Source organism: Amphiprion ocellaris, chromosome 9 (genome assembly GCF_022539595.1).
Source record: "Amphiprion ocellaris isolate individual 3 ecotype Okinawa chromosome 9, ASM2253959v1, whole genome shotgun sequence".
NCBI classification, from domain to species: Eukaryota; Metazoa; Chordata; class Actinopteri; family Pomacentridae; genus Amphiprion; species Amphiprion ocellaris.
In genome coordinates, this window is record NC_072774.1 from 26,256,494 (window position 1) to 26,272,634 (window position 16,141).

At 38.9% G+C, this 16,141-nt stretch overlaps 1 long non-coding RNA gene across 1 annotated transcript; it reads right to left on the minus strand.

The window, feature by feature from the left end:
* Positions 1-10,194: 10,194 nt before the first annotated feature.
* Positions 10,195-16,043, minus strand: LOC129349670 (uncharacterized). The gene is made up of 3 exons (XR_008602768.1): positions 15,760-16,043; positions 14,723-14,811; positions 10,195-12,872 (listed from the first exon to the last, which is right to left on the minus strand). It is a non-coding gene; the product is annotated as an uncharacterized LOC129349670 (long non-coding RNA).
* Between the last annotated feature and the right edge of the window lie 98 nt (positions 16,044-16,141).

A 16,141-nucleotide genomic window follows, 5' to 3' on the forward strand; every position in this document is an offset into this window, starting at 1 on the left:
CTGTCTGTTTAAAAAAACAAATAGTTTAAATCTTGTCCTCTAAGGAGTCTTGGAGAGAAGCTTTGGCCAGAACTTTCTTTCCTTGTTATTTTTTTTTCATTTTCACACACACATTGCAACAAACCCTTTCAAGACCCAGCATACTGAAGTCTATGAACCCAGGTTATGTCAAATTATAATGAAAATGCATTATACTGTACTGCACATATGTTGTGCATAATGGCTGCTTATCAAAAAACATAAATAAACACCTGTGTGCTGTTTTCACACAAAGGGTTTCTCGCTAGCAAAAGGTGACAATGAAAAACACAACCTGGAGATAATACTTTGATTACCCTGCCTAGAATATGCAGGAACACGTTGTGCATTAAATGGTTTGAAAACAGACTGGATAAATCCTGAGATTTGCTTTTTAAATCTTTCAGATGTTTTTCAGAAAAACCCACATTGGGTCAGAGTGAAAACAAGATACTTGCCTCCCACAGGCACAAATAGGGAAAAGGCACAAAAGAGTAAGCAAGAAAAAGACAGACACGAAGAAAGCTTGGAGCTCTGAACATCCACACACACACAGGCACCATACAAGCAGATATTTATCAGGCAGATAGAGACGAGCAGAATTAAAAGCAGACTCATGGATGCAGGTATGCCTGGAGGGAACCTGAGGGTGAGATATCATAAACACCCAATCAAAGGACAGCTCCTGTTAGTACCCTGTAGACAGTAAACTGGAATGTTGACCAGCATAAATGAATCCTAAATGTTATAACTATATTCTGTTCACAGATCAATCATCTCCCCAATGAAGATGCAAAAAACTTGACTTTGGTAAGATGATTCAGTGCATTTTTTCAAACACAGCAAATCCCCTCCTATTGGAAGAGCACATCGCACTGCATGTCAAGTGTGTGTAGTGTACATGCGCGGTAATGCCAGCAGAGATCTCTCTTCTCTCTGTAGTCGATCCTGCCTTCTATCCTTCCATCCATCCATCTTGCTGCTTCACTGCGTGCTCTCTGTCCTTACTTCTTCTCATGCTTCACTCCTCACCCTCCTCTGCCTCACTCCCATCTTCCATCCCTCACTGTCCTCCCTACATCCCTCTCTCCACAGCCAAGAGACATCCAGCTTCTCATAACTCTTCATTAGATCCTTCCCAGGGACCCGCGGCTACATCGTGTAACAGTGCAAAGTCCGACTGCAAACAGAGAGAGAGAACTGAGCCCCAGAGACAATTAGCTCAGCCTGGAAAATAACATCATACTCCAGTCTGCAGTCTCTCTGTGTGGGTGCCGGCAGGCTGAAGCTGGCTTTGATTAGGGCCCCATATAGAAAACATGCTCCAACATCGAAGCGTCTCAGGCACTTAATGATACAGAGTTGGCATAAGAATATATATGTAGTTCAGTGTGTTTAAATAGGACTTTTTTTTTTTTTTAACACAACAGACGTATCACATGGACAGTATTCCACACAAAACTGCATGGCACTCAAGGGTAAATACTTAATGTCTCTGCTGAACTTGTAGGATTGACATATTTATAGCAGAATAATTTTTCAGCTACAAAAGGATTACGGTGTTTAATCTTCAGACATAGGTATGGTGAAAACATTGGTACCTTTGGCAAAGGCGTGTTTTAGCCTTGATGAATGTGGCATTTACAAAGCTCTGTGATATCTACAGTACTTGGAAGAACACTGCATACAGCGATGTTTGTCTACTCCTGCATGATCTGAAACATAAAGAGACAGTAAAGTTTCTTATAAAGAAGAAAGCACAGAGACTGACACCAGGTTCCTCTTTTCTATATTGCTTCATATTAGTGTGATATGTCATAGAAGTATGACACATGGGAGCACGTTTGTGACCCAATAACAAGCCCAGGACCAAAGAGACACAGCAGACAAATAATTCTCTGTCACTTTGACAAGGCTCTGTGAGTGTGTATGTGTCTGTTAGATAAGGAAGCATCAGGTGTCCTGAGGGGTAATTCCACTGCTAAAAATACAAGGACATGAAGGGGAAATTCCACTAAAAAACTCCATCGTACACAATAAAAAAAAACACATAAAAACTGATTAGTTAATCATTTCTAGAATTCCCACACCACCCTCTTAGGGTTTCCCCTCTCTGCAGTAATAAAAGCCTCTTTTGTCATCAAAGGTTATATGTGATCACGTCTGTCATTAATATGATGCCAAGGTCACGGTTTCACTCTTATCCTTATCTGTGTCCGTACATCCTCTCATGGTGTCGTATGCCCCGACATGTCTCTCTGCCAGCAGCTTTACTGTATATTCAGTTAGTCTGGCCACTGACTACAGACTGAAAAGCTGTGTCTGCCTTCTTTATCATTATTACCCCAAAAAATCTGTTACAAAAAGTGTTACTTTGCTTAACTTTTCTAATTTTAAGTGTCATAAAATTGTATTCCAGTAGTGGAACAGCTGGTGTGCAATATAAGTTGCAGTTGGCTAACTAATAAAAAAAAAAAAAAAAAAAAAAAATTAATAAAAAATGAGCCCAAGAAAGCAGTGAGGATACGACCCTGCTATTATTTCTAATAACAGAGCTGTACAAGCGGCTCTGTTACTACAAAGTTTCTCCTTGCAGAATCCCCTTAAACAAAGACTAGCAAGCCAGCTGGCTGTTGTGAAGAAGAATCCAGAATATATTGCTGAGAAGGTTTTAAGCTACTCGTTGAGGTAAACCAGCTATAGGAGCCAACTGTATTGTTTAGAGGCCGCTTGCATTTGCTGTAAGATGTTTTTGGTGCTGCTGATTATAACACCTACAGGATGCTTGTAGCTTGGACAAAAGTAATCTTTTGGAAAATAACATAAATATCTATGGTACCTAATTAGACCGGCACATAATTGGGGAAAAACTGGCACTGTGTTTATCTGCATTGTTTTGTAGTATTAAAAAAACGGAGGATTTTTCCCCAACTGACTGGTGTGGTTGGAAAGAATTAATCATCTTAGAATTAGTGGGATGGTTTTGCAAGGGAGTGCATCTGCATCGCAAATAATCCTTTTGAAAAAACTGAAAAATGACTTTACTGTGCAACTTTCTCACATAGTGTAAAGGCATCCAGAAAAGTTTGTTTTTCTGCTTTGGCCAGCCCTGAGATCTGACTTTGCACTCATCAAACAGAGCTTTGTGGTGCTGATTTAAATGGTAACCCTATTTGTGTTGCCTTAAGATGCTGCTGACAGAGGAGCTGGTGGTAAACATCATCTATTCTGTAGCCAAAATATTTCCATACAACTGAACAGAGCTGCATGAATAAGGCCTGAATGATAACAATCACTGTTATTTATTACAATTATGCATTGATTTTAGAGACAAAGTATTTTTATTGCACTGTAATGTGTAAATGTGAGGCAAAACAGTAAAAAGCACGAGTAAAGTTGATATTTTGATGAGTATAATTTGCAACATTAGATAAGATTCAAGTGTCCTTCCTGAAACTATCCTCAGAAATCCTCGATACAGTCGACATTTATGTCATTTTACAAACTGCCAAACCCATGCTTTTTTCATTATTTTTGCCAAATACACAATGTTTTAAAATACATATTTATTATCACCTATAAAGGTCAGATTGCATTATGGTTTTTGGAATAAAAGGTTGTATTCAAATATCTCTATGTAAGGTAATTAGCTAAAATCCCAGTTCTTCTGTACCCTTTACGGCTGTTCAGCGTTGCCACAAGTTAGTACAATTAATTGATTAGTATTCCTTCATATCAGACATACAGTATATTTGAGACCATTTGTGTAGCCAGTGTAATTCTTCTGAAATTTAAACAGTATGCATGTATATCTTTGACAGTATAAAAACCGCTACGTCTCACTTTGCCACTGTGTCTAGTGGGAGGGATTCTGACTCAAACTTTAGTGTTGACAACAACCAAATCATCACAGGCATTGTTCAGAAAGGTGCCCCAATCAAGATGAACATCTGGTACCATGTTTTTTATCTAAATTATAGCCTGCTAAAGGAATGGCAAACGCCCTCCTTTGATGCTTTGAATGCTGTGACATACACTTAAATAAATCAAGGATCGCAAACCAAGCTGGGGCAGCAGTTCATACTACTACATCCTACACGCTTACACACTGAAAACAGAAATAATTAACTGTAGACTGACACTGGCCAAAGTCTCACACACAAAATTACACAAGAGGATGCACTAAATATATTTAACACACAACACATAAGCAAACTACAGTATCCACACAAGCATCAAATTCAACCAAGCACAGATAAACACCCGCACACGGAGCAATCAGCGGTGCCAAGATAGACATCTCACTCCTGCTGACATCCCCACACAAGACTGAAGATGTCTCTGCACTGCTGTCACGCTGTCAAACCATCAAGAAGAGACAGAGGAAGATGGACAGGCAGGATAAGAGAAAATCAAGAGTGTTCGACAGAGTGGGGGAGAAATGCAATGACTTCTTCCTGGGATAAAAATGACAAGCACAACAACAGTCTCTGATCTTCTGAGGGCAGCTAAGTCATGCTTGCTGTTTGATGTTTTGATGCTTAACAGGGACACTGAAACAACAGCTGGCCTCACAGTCCCGACACAAGCCTCAGCAAATGGAACAGTCCTGCTGCTTTAGGACGGATCACCAACTTAGTATCTGATTAGGACCCCTTTGGTCTTCAGAACTGCCTTTATTTATCAAGTCAACAAGTGCTGGAAACGTTCCTCTGAGATTTTGGTCCATAATACCATGACAGCATCACGCAGTTGCTGCAGATTTGTGGGCAGCACCTTCATGATGTGAATTACCTGTTCTACCATATCACAAAGGTGCTTTAATGGATTGACATCTTATATCTATGGAGGCCATCTGAGTACAGAAAGTCTTAGAATATGAGGTTTGTGTCATGGTGCATTATCCTGTTGAAATTACTCCTTAGAAGATGGGTACACTGTGGTCATACAGGGATTAAAACTGTCATCACCAACTGATATCCGGATCCTAAGATGGGGACAAAACCTAAGCCCCAATCCTTGGTTCACATATGCTGTCACACAGGTACGGTAAATTTAATAATATTCTCAATTAATGCAGTATTATCAATCAATAATTGTACATGGGACATTTGGACTGTGTTGATATTGTATTTTAAGGTTATGGAGAAGTGGAACAGGCTGCAACAGCAACTGTTACATATGCCAAGATGTGTATAAAAGCATTACCCTGGTTGATCCATGCATGTGTTAACATATTTGCACTGGCCAGAGGTCATTAAGTGCCACAAAAGACTTTGTCATGGTGCCCCTCTTCATTAGCTAAACTTCCACAATGCGCTCTGCTTCATAACACAGAAATGGCCAACTCTTTTGGTTGCTACAGCATTAAACAGTAAAAAGTTGCACCTGGTCAAACAACCAGGTGCTATAGCTAATCTATGATAGCTTAAGTGCATAATATCATAGAGATGATCAGGACATCCCTATCAGCAACAATACAACAGCAGCAACTCCGTTAGTCTGTGGCTTTTAAATGACACTCGGTTGATACAAATAGGCCTTAAGAAAAAATCCCCTGCATCATTACCCCACCTGCAGCAGCCAGAGTTGTTGATACAAGGCAGGATGGCTCCAGGCTCTCACACTGTTCACACCAAATGTCCAATTTTGGTGAGTCTGTGACCACTGTAGCATCGGTTTCCAGTGCTTCGCTGACAGGAGCAACAGCCAGAGTGGTCTTCTTCTGCTGAAGCCTATCTGATTGAAGGTTTGACCTGCTGTGTGTTCTGAGATGATCTTCTGGAAAACAAGTGTTTGTTTGAGTTACTGTTGCCTTTCTATCTGCTGTAACCGGTCCGGCCCTCCTCCTCTGACCTCCGCCATCAACATGGTCTTTTCACTCAGAGAACTGACACTCACTAGGTGTTTTTTCCCTTTTTTTCCTTCAGCCCATTCTTTCCAAACCCTATAAGAAATTCTTAGTAGATCAGCATTTTTGAAACACTCAAGCCAGTCTGTCTGGCACCAACAACCATTTCATATTCAGGGTCATTTAAATCATTTTTCTTTCCCATTCTAAAGCTTGGTTTGAGCAGATCCTCTTGATCATTTCTACATGCCTACATGCAGTGACTTTCTGCCACACATCTGGGATAATAAAGCTAAATTAGGAAGATCATCTTTCACACTTGCTCTGTATTTGAAATCATTCCCAAATTCTATTTGTAATTGTTCCTTTCTTTCCTTCAAGATGAATAGTTGATGAACTATTTATTTCAGCCAATCAAATATTGCCTCAACTTATGTGAGTCAATCACGTTGGTGAGGTCAAAATTTTAAGTTATGTGGAACTGTCTTTTCCATGTCAAGCTGACGCAACCAATCTCACCACTTCATGTTCAATTTCATTAAAGCCAGATGTCTAATGGGTCTATCCAATGAGCTCATCACAAATCTGGAGCCAGCTCACATCCATCCATATCTTTAGCTCGGCTTTATGTTCTTCAATTCCTCTCCAGCAGGCTGTGTCAAGACTCCAACAGAGTCAATTTTCCTGCACTGCTCATGGCATGACTACTCCCATATAAATTATAATGTCATAGGCATCCTGGTATGGGTTTACTAGTTAAGGTGTAAATCCCAACGTCCCTGGTTCATTTCCAGCCAGGTCCTATACTGCACATCATACCTCACTGCCTTTCTGTTATTCACTATCCAATAAAGGAGAAATTTGCAAATATGTGTTTTTATTTTTCAGTCTGCATAATACCATACAAGATATGATATGTATGTCCACATCTCTCCAAGCTTTGTGGGCAGAACATGTGCATCTTTTTTTTATCTTTAAATAAAAATCTTTCCTGATTGAAATACTATGTACCAGAATTCCCTTCATCATATAAAACAAGGAAAATTTGTTCTGCCTTGGTCATCTGCATTTTTTTTCTTATTGTCTGAAATGCTTTGACTGGATAGCTTTAATTTTTTACAAGCAAGGGGAGAATGCAACATTAGCCTAGCGCTAGGTTTAAGATCTCTACCTGTTTTGTTTGTCAAACATTTACAAAGCAGCACAGAGCTCCACATGTCCAAGTTTTAAGAGTTCACAGATATTTTAAAGTTATCTACATTAAAGTGAATGACAAAACCTATATGAGAGGACATATAACTGAATGGAAATCTGACAATCAGGCAATATCTATGTCAAAATGTTAATTTTGTAAAGCAAAGATTTAAAAAGAAGACAAATGAACCGACATGGAATCAAGTCAGGTTAAAATTGAAATTTTTTTGCACTCTTCAAACACTTATTACTTCACGCCACCGACTGGTTCAATAGATACAAAATTTGGGAAGTCACTATCAACCATATTTTACTGATTTAAACAGAAGTTAAAACACTAACAACAAAATTATTAAAACCAAGACCAGAAAGCCAAAGACGATGTGTGAAGTCTATAAATACGGTCGGATGCGCTGCATGGTTTTGAAATCAAACTAACAAAATTACCTGCACAGGTAATTAATTTGCATTGCCACAGTTAGCTGAAAATGATGTGTTGATCAGAGCTGTATCTGCAGATGCTGCAGAAAAACATTTATTAATACAACACATCAAAAATGTACATTTCTCTTCTCATTTTTGTCACAAGACATACTGTCTTGAAAAGCTGAAAAAAAAAGCTTTTCGTGTGTTTCTTAGATAAGAGATTCAGAAACTAGTGTATGTGTACCCAGATACAGATTTGTGATTCCATATCATTGTAAAAATATGTGTAAACTAACTAATGCCACTGACTTGTGTAAAAGAAAACCTCACCAAGTGATATGTGAAGTTGAGTTGATGCATGGAATAGGAATATGACTAAATATATAAGCCGCACAAACAGCTGTAAACCAAAAAAGCATCTGTTTATAAAAATGAAGAACTTTTTTTTCTTTTAACTATTCCTTCCAATGATATGTCAGTTAATATGGATAAACCTGCTGTAAAATGTGTACACTGTGAAATTGTCCACACACTTTTGGGCCTGGCGTCCTTGCACTGCACCATAGTACATCTCTGGCCACAGTAAACGAGTTTATTTGAATTATTCATACTTGACTTGAAACTACACTTTGATCAATCTTTTACTCTGATGCGTAAAGGGGCCATTTATAAAGCAAAATAACTTTCAGCTAAAGGTGTTCGGCCACATATGATTTTGCAGCATTCACGCTTAAAATTACAGTGGACTGCAGTCAGTTGTCCACAGCGTTTCAGAGGTGAGGTTGAGGCCCCCAGCAGCGCCTCTGCAGCCAGCAAGGGCAGTCTTAATGAATAGCGAGATACATGATAAATGTGGCCATATGGTGGAGCCGGCTGGCCAAGACAGGGGTGCTAGCAAGCTCTGCTAAACACACATGCACACACACACAAACACACACCTCTCTTTTCGCTCCGTGGCTAGAAAAGAAGAGTCATCAAACTCCGCATAACTCGAGACAGCAGCAGGTAGGGGTTAATGACCTCTGGGTCCTTTGGATGGATGGAGTGTTATGGCCAACTGTGAAATCATCGCCGCACTTCCTGTCAAAAAGTTTCACAGGAATTCGAGCGAGGACACAAACTGACTGTGCATGCACCAGACCGTCACTCAAAAGCAGTGACTTTTTAATTACAAGCATTGTATGTGCCTCACTCATAAATGCAGGAAGTCTTCCCAATTTATATTTGCCTCTCTGGTGATTTGCTTTGTGTGTGTGTGGGGGGCTTAACTGAATCACAGCAGATGAAGCCATATGCTGTCTGTCATACTTTGTGGGCAGTCATTTTCTTGTTTCCTCTCCTCTGCCACGTACAATACTCCTCTCTCTCTTATTACTATTCAACACACATACTCCCCATGCCCATATACTGTAGCTACAGACACACATACACAATCACTAACTAGCCTACAGACACACCCACACAAACTTTATGCGTATTCACACACACACACACATACACTCAAACACACAGTGAACAAGCCATTGTTCCCCTTTCACAGCAGATGCTATCGCTCTCTAATTGGCTCAGCAAAAACAAAGGAAGGGCCTTGGATGCCCTGCTGCAGCTATGTTCGTTCAGTCTACAGGGATGCCCTCTGCTGTACCAAACACACAAACAGGGTCCTTGGATATGGCTGACCTTTGTGCTGTATAAAGAAGGCCAGCTCCTGATTACATGGCACAGTTTCATGGTCTGGGATGAATCAGTAAGCAGGCAACTACTCTTCAGTAAAGTTTTGAAGCACGAGATAAAAATATCCTATGGGTTGCCAAGAACGCCCTGACCAATGGAGGTCTTCTGAACCCTACATGCATATCGCACTTTGAGGCTCAGCATCTCACACAAGGAACAAAGTGTGATACAGTATTTGATCAAGCAATTGTCTCCTCAAGAGTTTATGTCAAAATCCAGTCCCTGGTCCTATCTCCCACAAAAGTTTATGACACCATCCCTCCAAGTGCAGCTTCACACACAATTGACAGGCAATAAGGCTTCACTGCATGCAATCCACAGCTATCAAACCTCCCCAGAGTTTTGAAATGGTGAGAGAGAGAGAGAAATACTGGGGTTATGTCTACTGTAGGTGTAATTTGTGTTGGTGCAGTTTAGTTCAGCAGTGTGAAACAACTCTGAGACAGCGGTGTGATATATGACCATACCACTGGCATCATTGATCTTAACTTTAACTGCAGTAGTGCAGTAGTACTTGATGGGGTGTTATATTGCAGAAAAAGGGATCACGAAGGGTATAGAGTGACCTCGCCATCTATACATATCTCACTGGTGATTAATAATACATTCCACTTTGCCAAGAGACAGAGGTGAGCACACTCATGGCTGTATTTTGCACTAATTTTATAACGTTCTAACTCAAGGTTTGACAAAGCTGTAAAAGACAACAGGCTAAGAGCTCAATCTTAAGCCACATTACCTCTATAGAATTGGCTTCATATGCCTTTGAATGTCTCATTGTCATCCATTGTAATCTCCTGAATGCACATGCACTAGGGACAGAACAAAATGACAAGAAACAGCATCCTCTTCTGGCAGAAAATAATCATAACGTGCATTTGGCTGTCGGTTCAAGCCTCTTGATTCCATCAGTCTGGATTTATTGGCAGCAGATGTTTGCATCAAAAACAAACACAAAATGATCGCCCAAACAAACCACAACTGCAATCATAAACAAAAAGACCATACGCAATACAGCAGCTTCAATCTGTTACAAGATTTTGTAAAGAGGTAGACACTGAAGCCATATCAGTTTGAAGAGGTTTACGCTCCTTAAGTTGTCAAAAATGATTAAGGAAGCAGCTGATTGATTCTCGAGTTTTCCTGGTCCAGTCTTTTCCCTTCCAGCATCTAATTACATGGGCTAAGACATAAATAATTCATGCAACACAAAAACATGACAATCAAGAGTCAAGCTGCAACTTCAGTAATCACCAATTCAGCATCTGCTGGATGCTTTTCTACCTTTTTCTGCCACTCTGTCTGATTACAGGATGCATGTGTTTGCATTCCCACTGTGACTGTGTCATCATATTATACGTCCAAACAAGTAATTATTAAATTCTTTTCTCTATTCCCATAAATATAAGGGAATTTCTTTCCATAGCTTTGAATGGTTGTTAATTTTGATTCAAGTTGTCTTTGCCTTGCAGACTTCTATAGCTTACAGCCAAATGTAAAACTAATTAGATTTTTCAAGTGACCATTATTTCTGTAATATGTTGTCACTGAGCTCACGCTTGCAAACATATCCCGAGTGCTCCAAACAAGCACTTAATTTGGGCACTGAACTAGCACATGCATAATAATGACCTTATTTGCATATATTATGTGAGTCTGTTTAGTATGTTAATGCTTGGTAAACTTCTGGGTTTAATTGTTCATCTGACATTCTAATTGGGAGTTTGTTAATTGGTTACACTGATGCCCTGACACTTGTTAATCTCCTGGCTGGTCTCGTTTGTTCATTTCAGAACTAAACAGTCAATGGTACTTTCCACTTTGCAAGGCAGGTCTGATTCATTTCTGTATCTCTTTAACTTTTAATCTTTAATTAACTGTTATTTTACAATATATTTACAAAATGGAGGATTTCAATGTTTCATTTCACTTAAACAAATGGTGCTACTCATGCAAACAGGCTGCTACAACACAGAAATATCCCGACACATTTTAGGGGATTTTATAGATAATAAATGGCTGAAGCACAGTGTTCCGACTGACACTGCTGTTTGCTTTTCTTGATGCAATAATGTCAAAGCATATATATGGACTGTTTGCTGTAACTTCATTTGTTTCTTTAAACAGCACTAGTTTTTCACAATTACTTTTACTGGCTTTTAGCTTTTACCGCTAATATAGTCACAGTATATCCAATGAAAAGTGGCAGCAGAACATTATAAATTTATTTTAAATTATGTGAAATGTCCTTAAGACCAGTTTCACCATTAAAATCAGCCGTGAAGTAAAGACATAGTAAAAACGCCAAGAAGAAACTGCTACCTATTGAAGATTCAAGGATGCATATTATTGCATTTTTGGCTCTATCTGTTATGCTGATATTTTCCAGCTCATTCTGGTCAATTGCCCATGCCGATATATACAAATTTTTTTTTTCCACCAGGATGCAGAGACTATCAGGTCTCTCCTGTGGTGAAATTAACTTATTATTATCGTGTCCTGGCAAGTGAAAACATAAAATACTTCATGCAAAATAAAAGCACATGATACCATCATGCAAACCTATATTAAGACTAAGATTGTACTGTCAAAATTACTCTCCAATGCAGTGAAACTATATTTATGAACACTAAAAGTCTTGACTTCTGGTTATTCAACTGCATTCAGAAACTTTTAAGTACCCAAGGATAGTACTGCCATACTTACTCATCATATTTTTCTTCTTCATGCCAACTGCACTAGAAAGCATATCAGCCTGTGAAAGTTTGCTGTAATCAGAGCTCTGAGGATGCTTTTAGGGAGCAAGATGATCTACACTAGGGTATAAACAGAGAGGACACAAAATATTCTAAAAGCTTCATGTAATCAAAGAGAAAGCCATGTCCTCAACTGCCCTGCACAGTATGCTGTTTTATATAGAAGGACATTCAAACTGTGCATGACCAACACCATAGTTAAAGGCAAGTCAGTGGAATAAAACAGACAAATACTATTCATAGTGCACTGCTGCCACTGCAAAATATGTTATTTTGGGTTGGACAAGACTAACAGAAATTAAGCATATTATGCAAAGACACCACCATTAGCCTAAACAAGATATATATTAACTTTAATTTACTATATTTCCACCTGAATAAAGAAGAATGAGAAATACAACACTCAAAGCCAATGCTCATATTCTGAAATGGGCAACATAAATGTCCTGCCAAATATGGTTTTCAGAACTATCAAACTATGTTCTCAGTGATAAAACATTTCAAAACAATCAACAATGAAACAGTAACTTGAACCTTATAGAAATATTTGGAAACAAATGAACACTTATCCCAAAAAAAGGTCAATATAATCTCTAGAACATGCCACGCTGCTCTGTTTTCTGTTGCAAGGGCATACACGTGACAGTTTGTAGCTTTATTCCTATCATTGTGTTATTTGCTAGCTTCTTGTCTTACCACTGTCGGTCACGGGACCTTGATGACCTCAAGGAACTCACTAGCATCAGTCATGTGCCACCCTGTTATCGTCCTGCGCCAGCCTGTGAGCTCAGCTTTCTCAGGTCCTCCCTGCTTGTCGCACTCTCAAACCTGAGGCCATCTATGACCATGGTGTCTCCATCCTCCACTATGCTGGTCTGGCACTCCTGCAGAGTCTGTCACAACAACATGCACACTAGATGACGCTGTGCCCGCTGTGCCTGAGCACATAAACTAATAACAGGGTCATTTGTACATCCATCATTGTTAACGACTGCCCTGTACAGTATAAGCAATAGAAAGAGTGGTGAGCACGAATTTATGTGTCTACTGTAGTGTGTGTGTGTGTCTGTGCTTGCATGTGTGTGTATGCATTAAGAGAAAAATATATCAGAGATAGTCCTCATTTCCATTGTTTGCTTAATTCTTAATTATTGCTACACTCGTCCTAGCAGCTAAAATTTTGTTGAGAGATTGAAAGGTGTGAGCCTACAGTTACCTTTGCAGATTGGAAACAGCATCGAACTGAACTACAGCCAGAATCCAAAGTAAATGTCAACAAGTGCGGATGAAATTGACTCAGCTATCAAGGGTGTTGTAAATCTACTGATTGACAGAACAGCTCCTAAATCAGTGCAGGCTGCATTGAGGGTATTTATCCAAAGCAAATACAATTTTTCTCATTCTGCTCTAAGGTTCAGGGAAAAGTTTTATTTATTTGATGGCCCCAGTTGCACTTGAGGAAATAGGTCATGAGGATTTAATGCTTAAAGCTGTTGTCCCTTGATCACTTTGATGGAAGACCATGTAAAGGAAGCTGAGAGACTTAGTTTGGGGTGCACAGTGACAAATAAATGGCAACACAGTTAAGCAGCTTCTGTGTCAGCTATAATTTATGTTAATGGCAATTCACACTACATATACATAGCGTTTTGCAGCTGAGAGGGGAAATTAATTGTGTTGCTATGCAACTGTAGCAGACTCATGTACCCTAACCACTTCTGACCTCATTATAGAGTGAATGTAATAGTCCTATCTACTTTACTGTGGGCTATAAAGACAAGAGGAAATGAGTTAAACAAATAAACCTCTCTGACTGACCCATAATGCAAAAACTGAACTGTTTATACGGGAAAGCAGGAAGAAAGATAACAAACCAGATGGAACTATGTGGTCACCTGAGTTCCTTGAAGGTAAAGATTTGACAAATAAAAATACTTGGTGACGGTTAAAGCTTTACTGTGTTCTGTTTCATAGGCATATGGTTCTGTGAGGTTTTCTGACTGTTCGCTTTCTGCCAGTAAGCATACTTCTCTGCGCTGTCTCTGGTTTGAGGGGCTTATTGATGTACACCACTTGAGCATCTCCTCTATTTCTCTCATCAGCAGCTGAGCCTCTGATAACACTGCAATGATAAGACACAAAAACCCAGAAGTAGTCCAGAACTCTAGCATCTGCAGTGCATTTGGCTTTTTTCAACAATTCCACTTCTGAGGTGTTGCACCACTTGTGCAGGAATGTAAACCACTCAGTTCCAGGGCACAAGGGGAAACCAACAACTCAGATTCCTTTAAAAATACTGCAAATACAAACACAAAACAGCTCAATGCGCAACGAAATACCAATTGCAAAATGGCAAAAGCTGGGGATTGAAGAAAGAACAGCAAGTTTGCAAGATGAGAAAAATATAAAGGACTCTTAAAATAGTGGGTGGAATTTTTATATAAGCCAACGACTGCATCCTAATGTCACTATCATTACTACAATAAATTGAACTCCTGAGGAGAAATGTGTAGCTGTCATTTGCATGATGGTGGAAAAAGTCGCTACACATAATTTAACCACATTAGCCCGAAGAAAACATTACATACTAGCTTGAAACTGTGCAGAATAAGGTAAATATGAGACAATATTTGCCTGTAAATATTCAAAGCTGTTTCAAATGAATATCAGAAAAGCTGGTACAGTCACAGGGCAGTGAGTGACAACACAATATCTATTGCTGATATGTAATACTTGGACTTACTCTGATCAATCTTTTGGACGCTGATCTCGGGTTCCTCATCACATGCCATGTCCCCGATCTTTGTAGCGTCTTCCACAGCAAAACAGCTTCTGAAAAACACACAGTGGAGTACAATTAGCAAGTTATCAGAGCACATGAAGGTAGAATTGATTTTTCCTTTTTCTTAAATGGAGAATTGTTTAAAGCCTTTACTATAAAGCCCTAATATTAATTAGGACATGCTTGCCTTTACATATGCATATACTGTACACACTTACTGTACAACCACTGTCAACTGATAAATACAACTGATAAATACCATGAATGGCAAACACATTTCTGTCAAATTTTCCCAACACAAATTTACTGAGATTTACATATATTAAATATTTTTATTCAATGTTTAATATCTGAGCTACATAAAGTCTTGATCAATTATTACAGCTATGCTTAAGTTTGATCATTTGCTATCTAGAAATCATTATCTTTATTCCTTATTGTAAACATAGATTTACTAAATTTCCTGCTGTATAGTCATTCACCAAAGAAAGTTGAATATTTCATTTGATCCAGCTAGTTAAAAATTCTACATGGTTTCAAATCATTAATCAATTCTGCTGGAGTACCTCAATATTATTTAGGCCAATTTTAGCATCATAACTTTATGTGTGTTCTGGTTTCTTTCTTCCTCTATGACAGTAAACCAAATATATTTAGGTTGTGGACATTTAAGGATGTCATCTTGGGATTTGGTAAATACTGACCAACATTATTCACCATGTTCTAACATTTAAATTTAAAATTATTTTCTATTAGTTTTCTGACAGTAAGAAAGACGCTCACTTGCTTGTTTTTGGCAGAGTCACGAAAAGGTAAATATAGCTTCAGTAGTGAGCAAAGCTAACTTTGGTTATGCTAGCTACAGCACTTTGGCCGCTACCATTAATTAGAAAGCAAGACAGCCTTTGCTAAATTTAACAACATTTAAATGCAAGGACGTGTCAGTGCAGTCGCTCATTTGTTTTTCTGATGTTACTTTTACATTTTGTGGCACTTACCTTTCCTTGTTTCTCTTAAGGCTGTGACGGAAAAGTGTAAATTGTATTTGGTCCCCCTGTTAAATGGTTCAGTCCTGGTTAAGCCAAACTGCACCTACATGTATTTTAAAATACCATATTGACGATGTACTCTGTCATTATTGTCAAGAAAACGCCAACCATTTGTCAATTTTGCAGCAGAAATCCGACAGCCTTCAACAAAACTCTATTTTCTTTTCTTATGCTTTAAAGTCAGTTGGTGTCTTATCTGTGCTTCCTCAATGTGAACAGGCGGTACATTCCGATGAACAGATAACTGGTTCGGTGGGGTGCATGTAAGGGACTTATGAAAGGACGTCATATCGACGGAGAGACAGACTTCTCTTAATCCAGAAACAAGCCT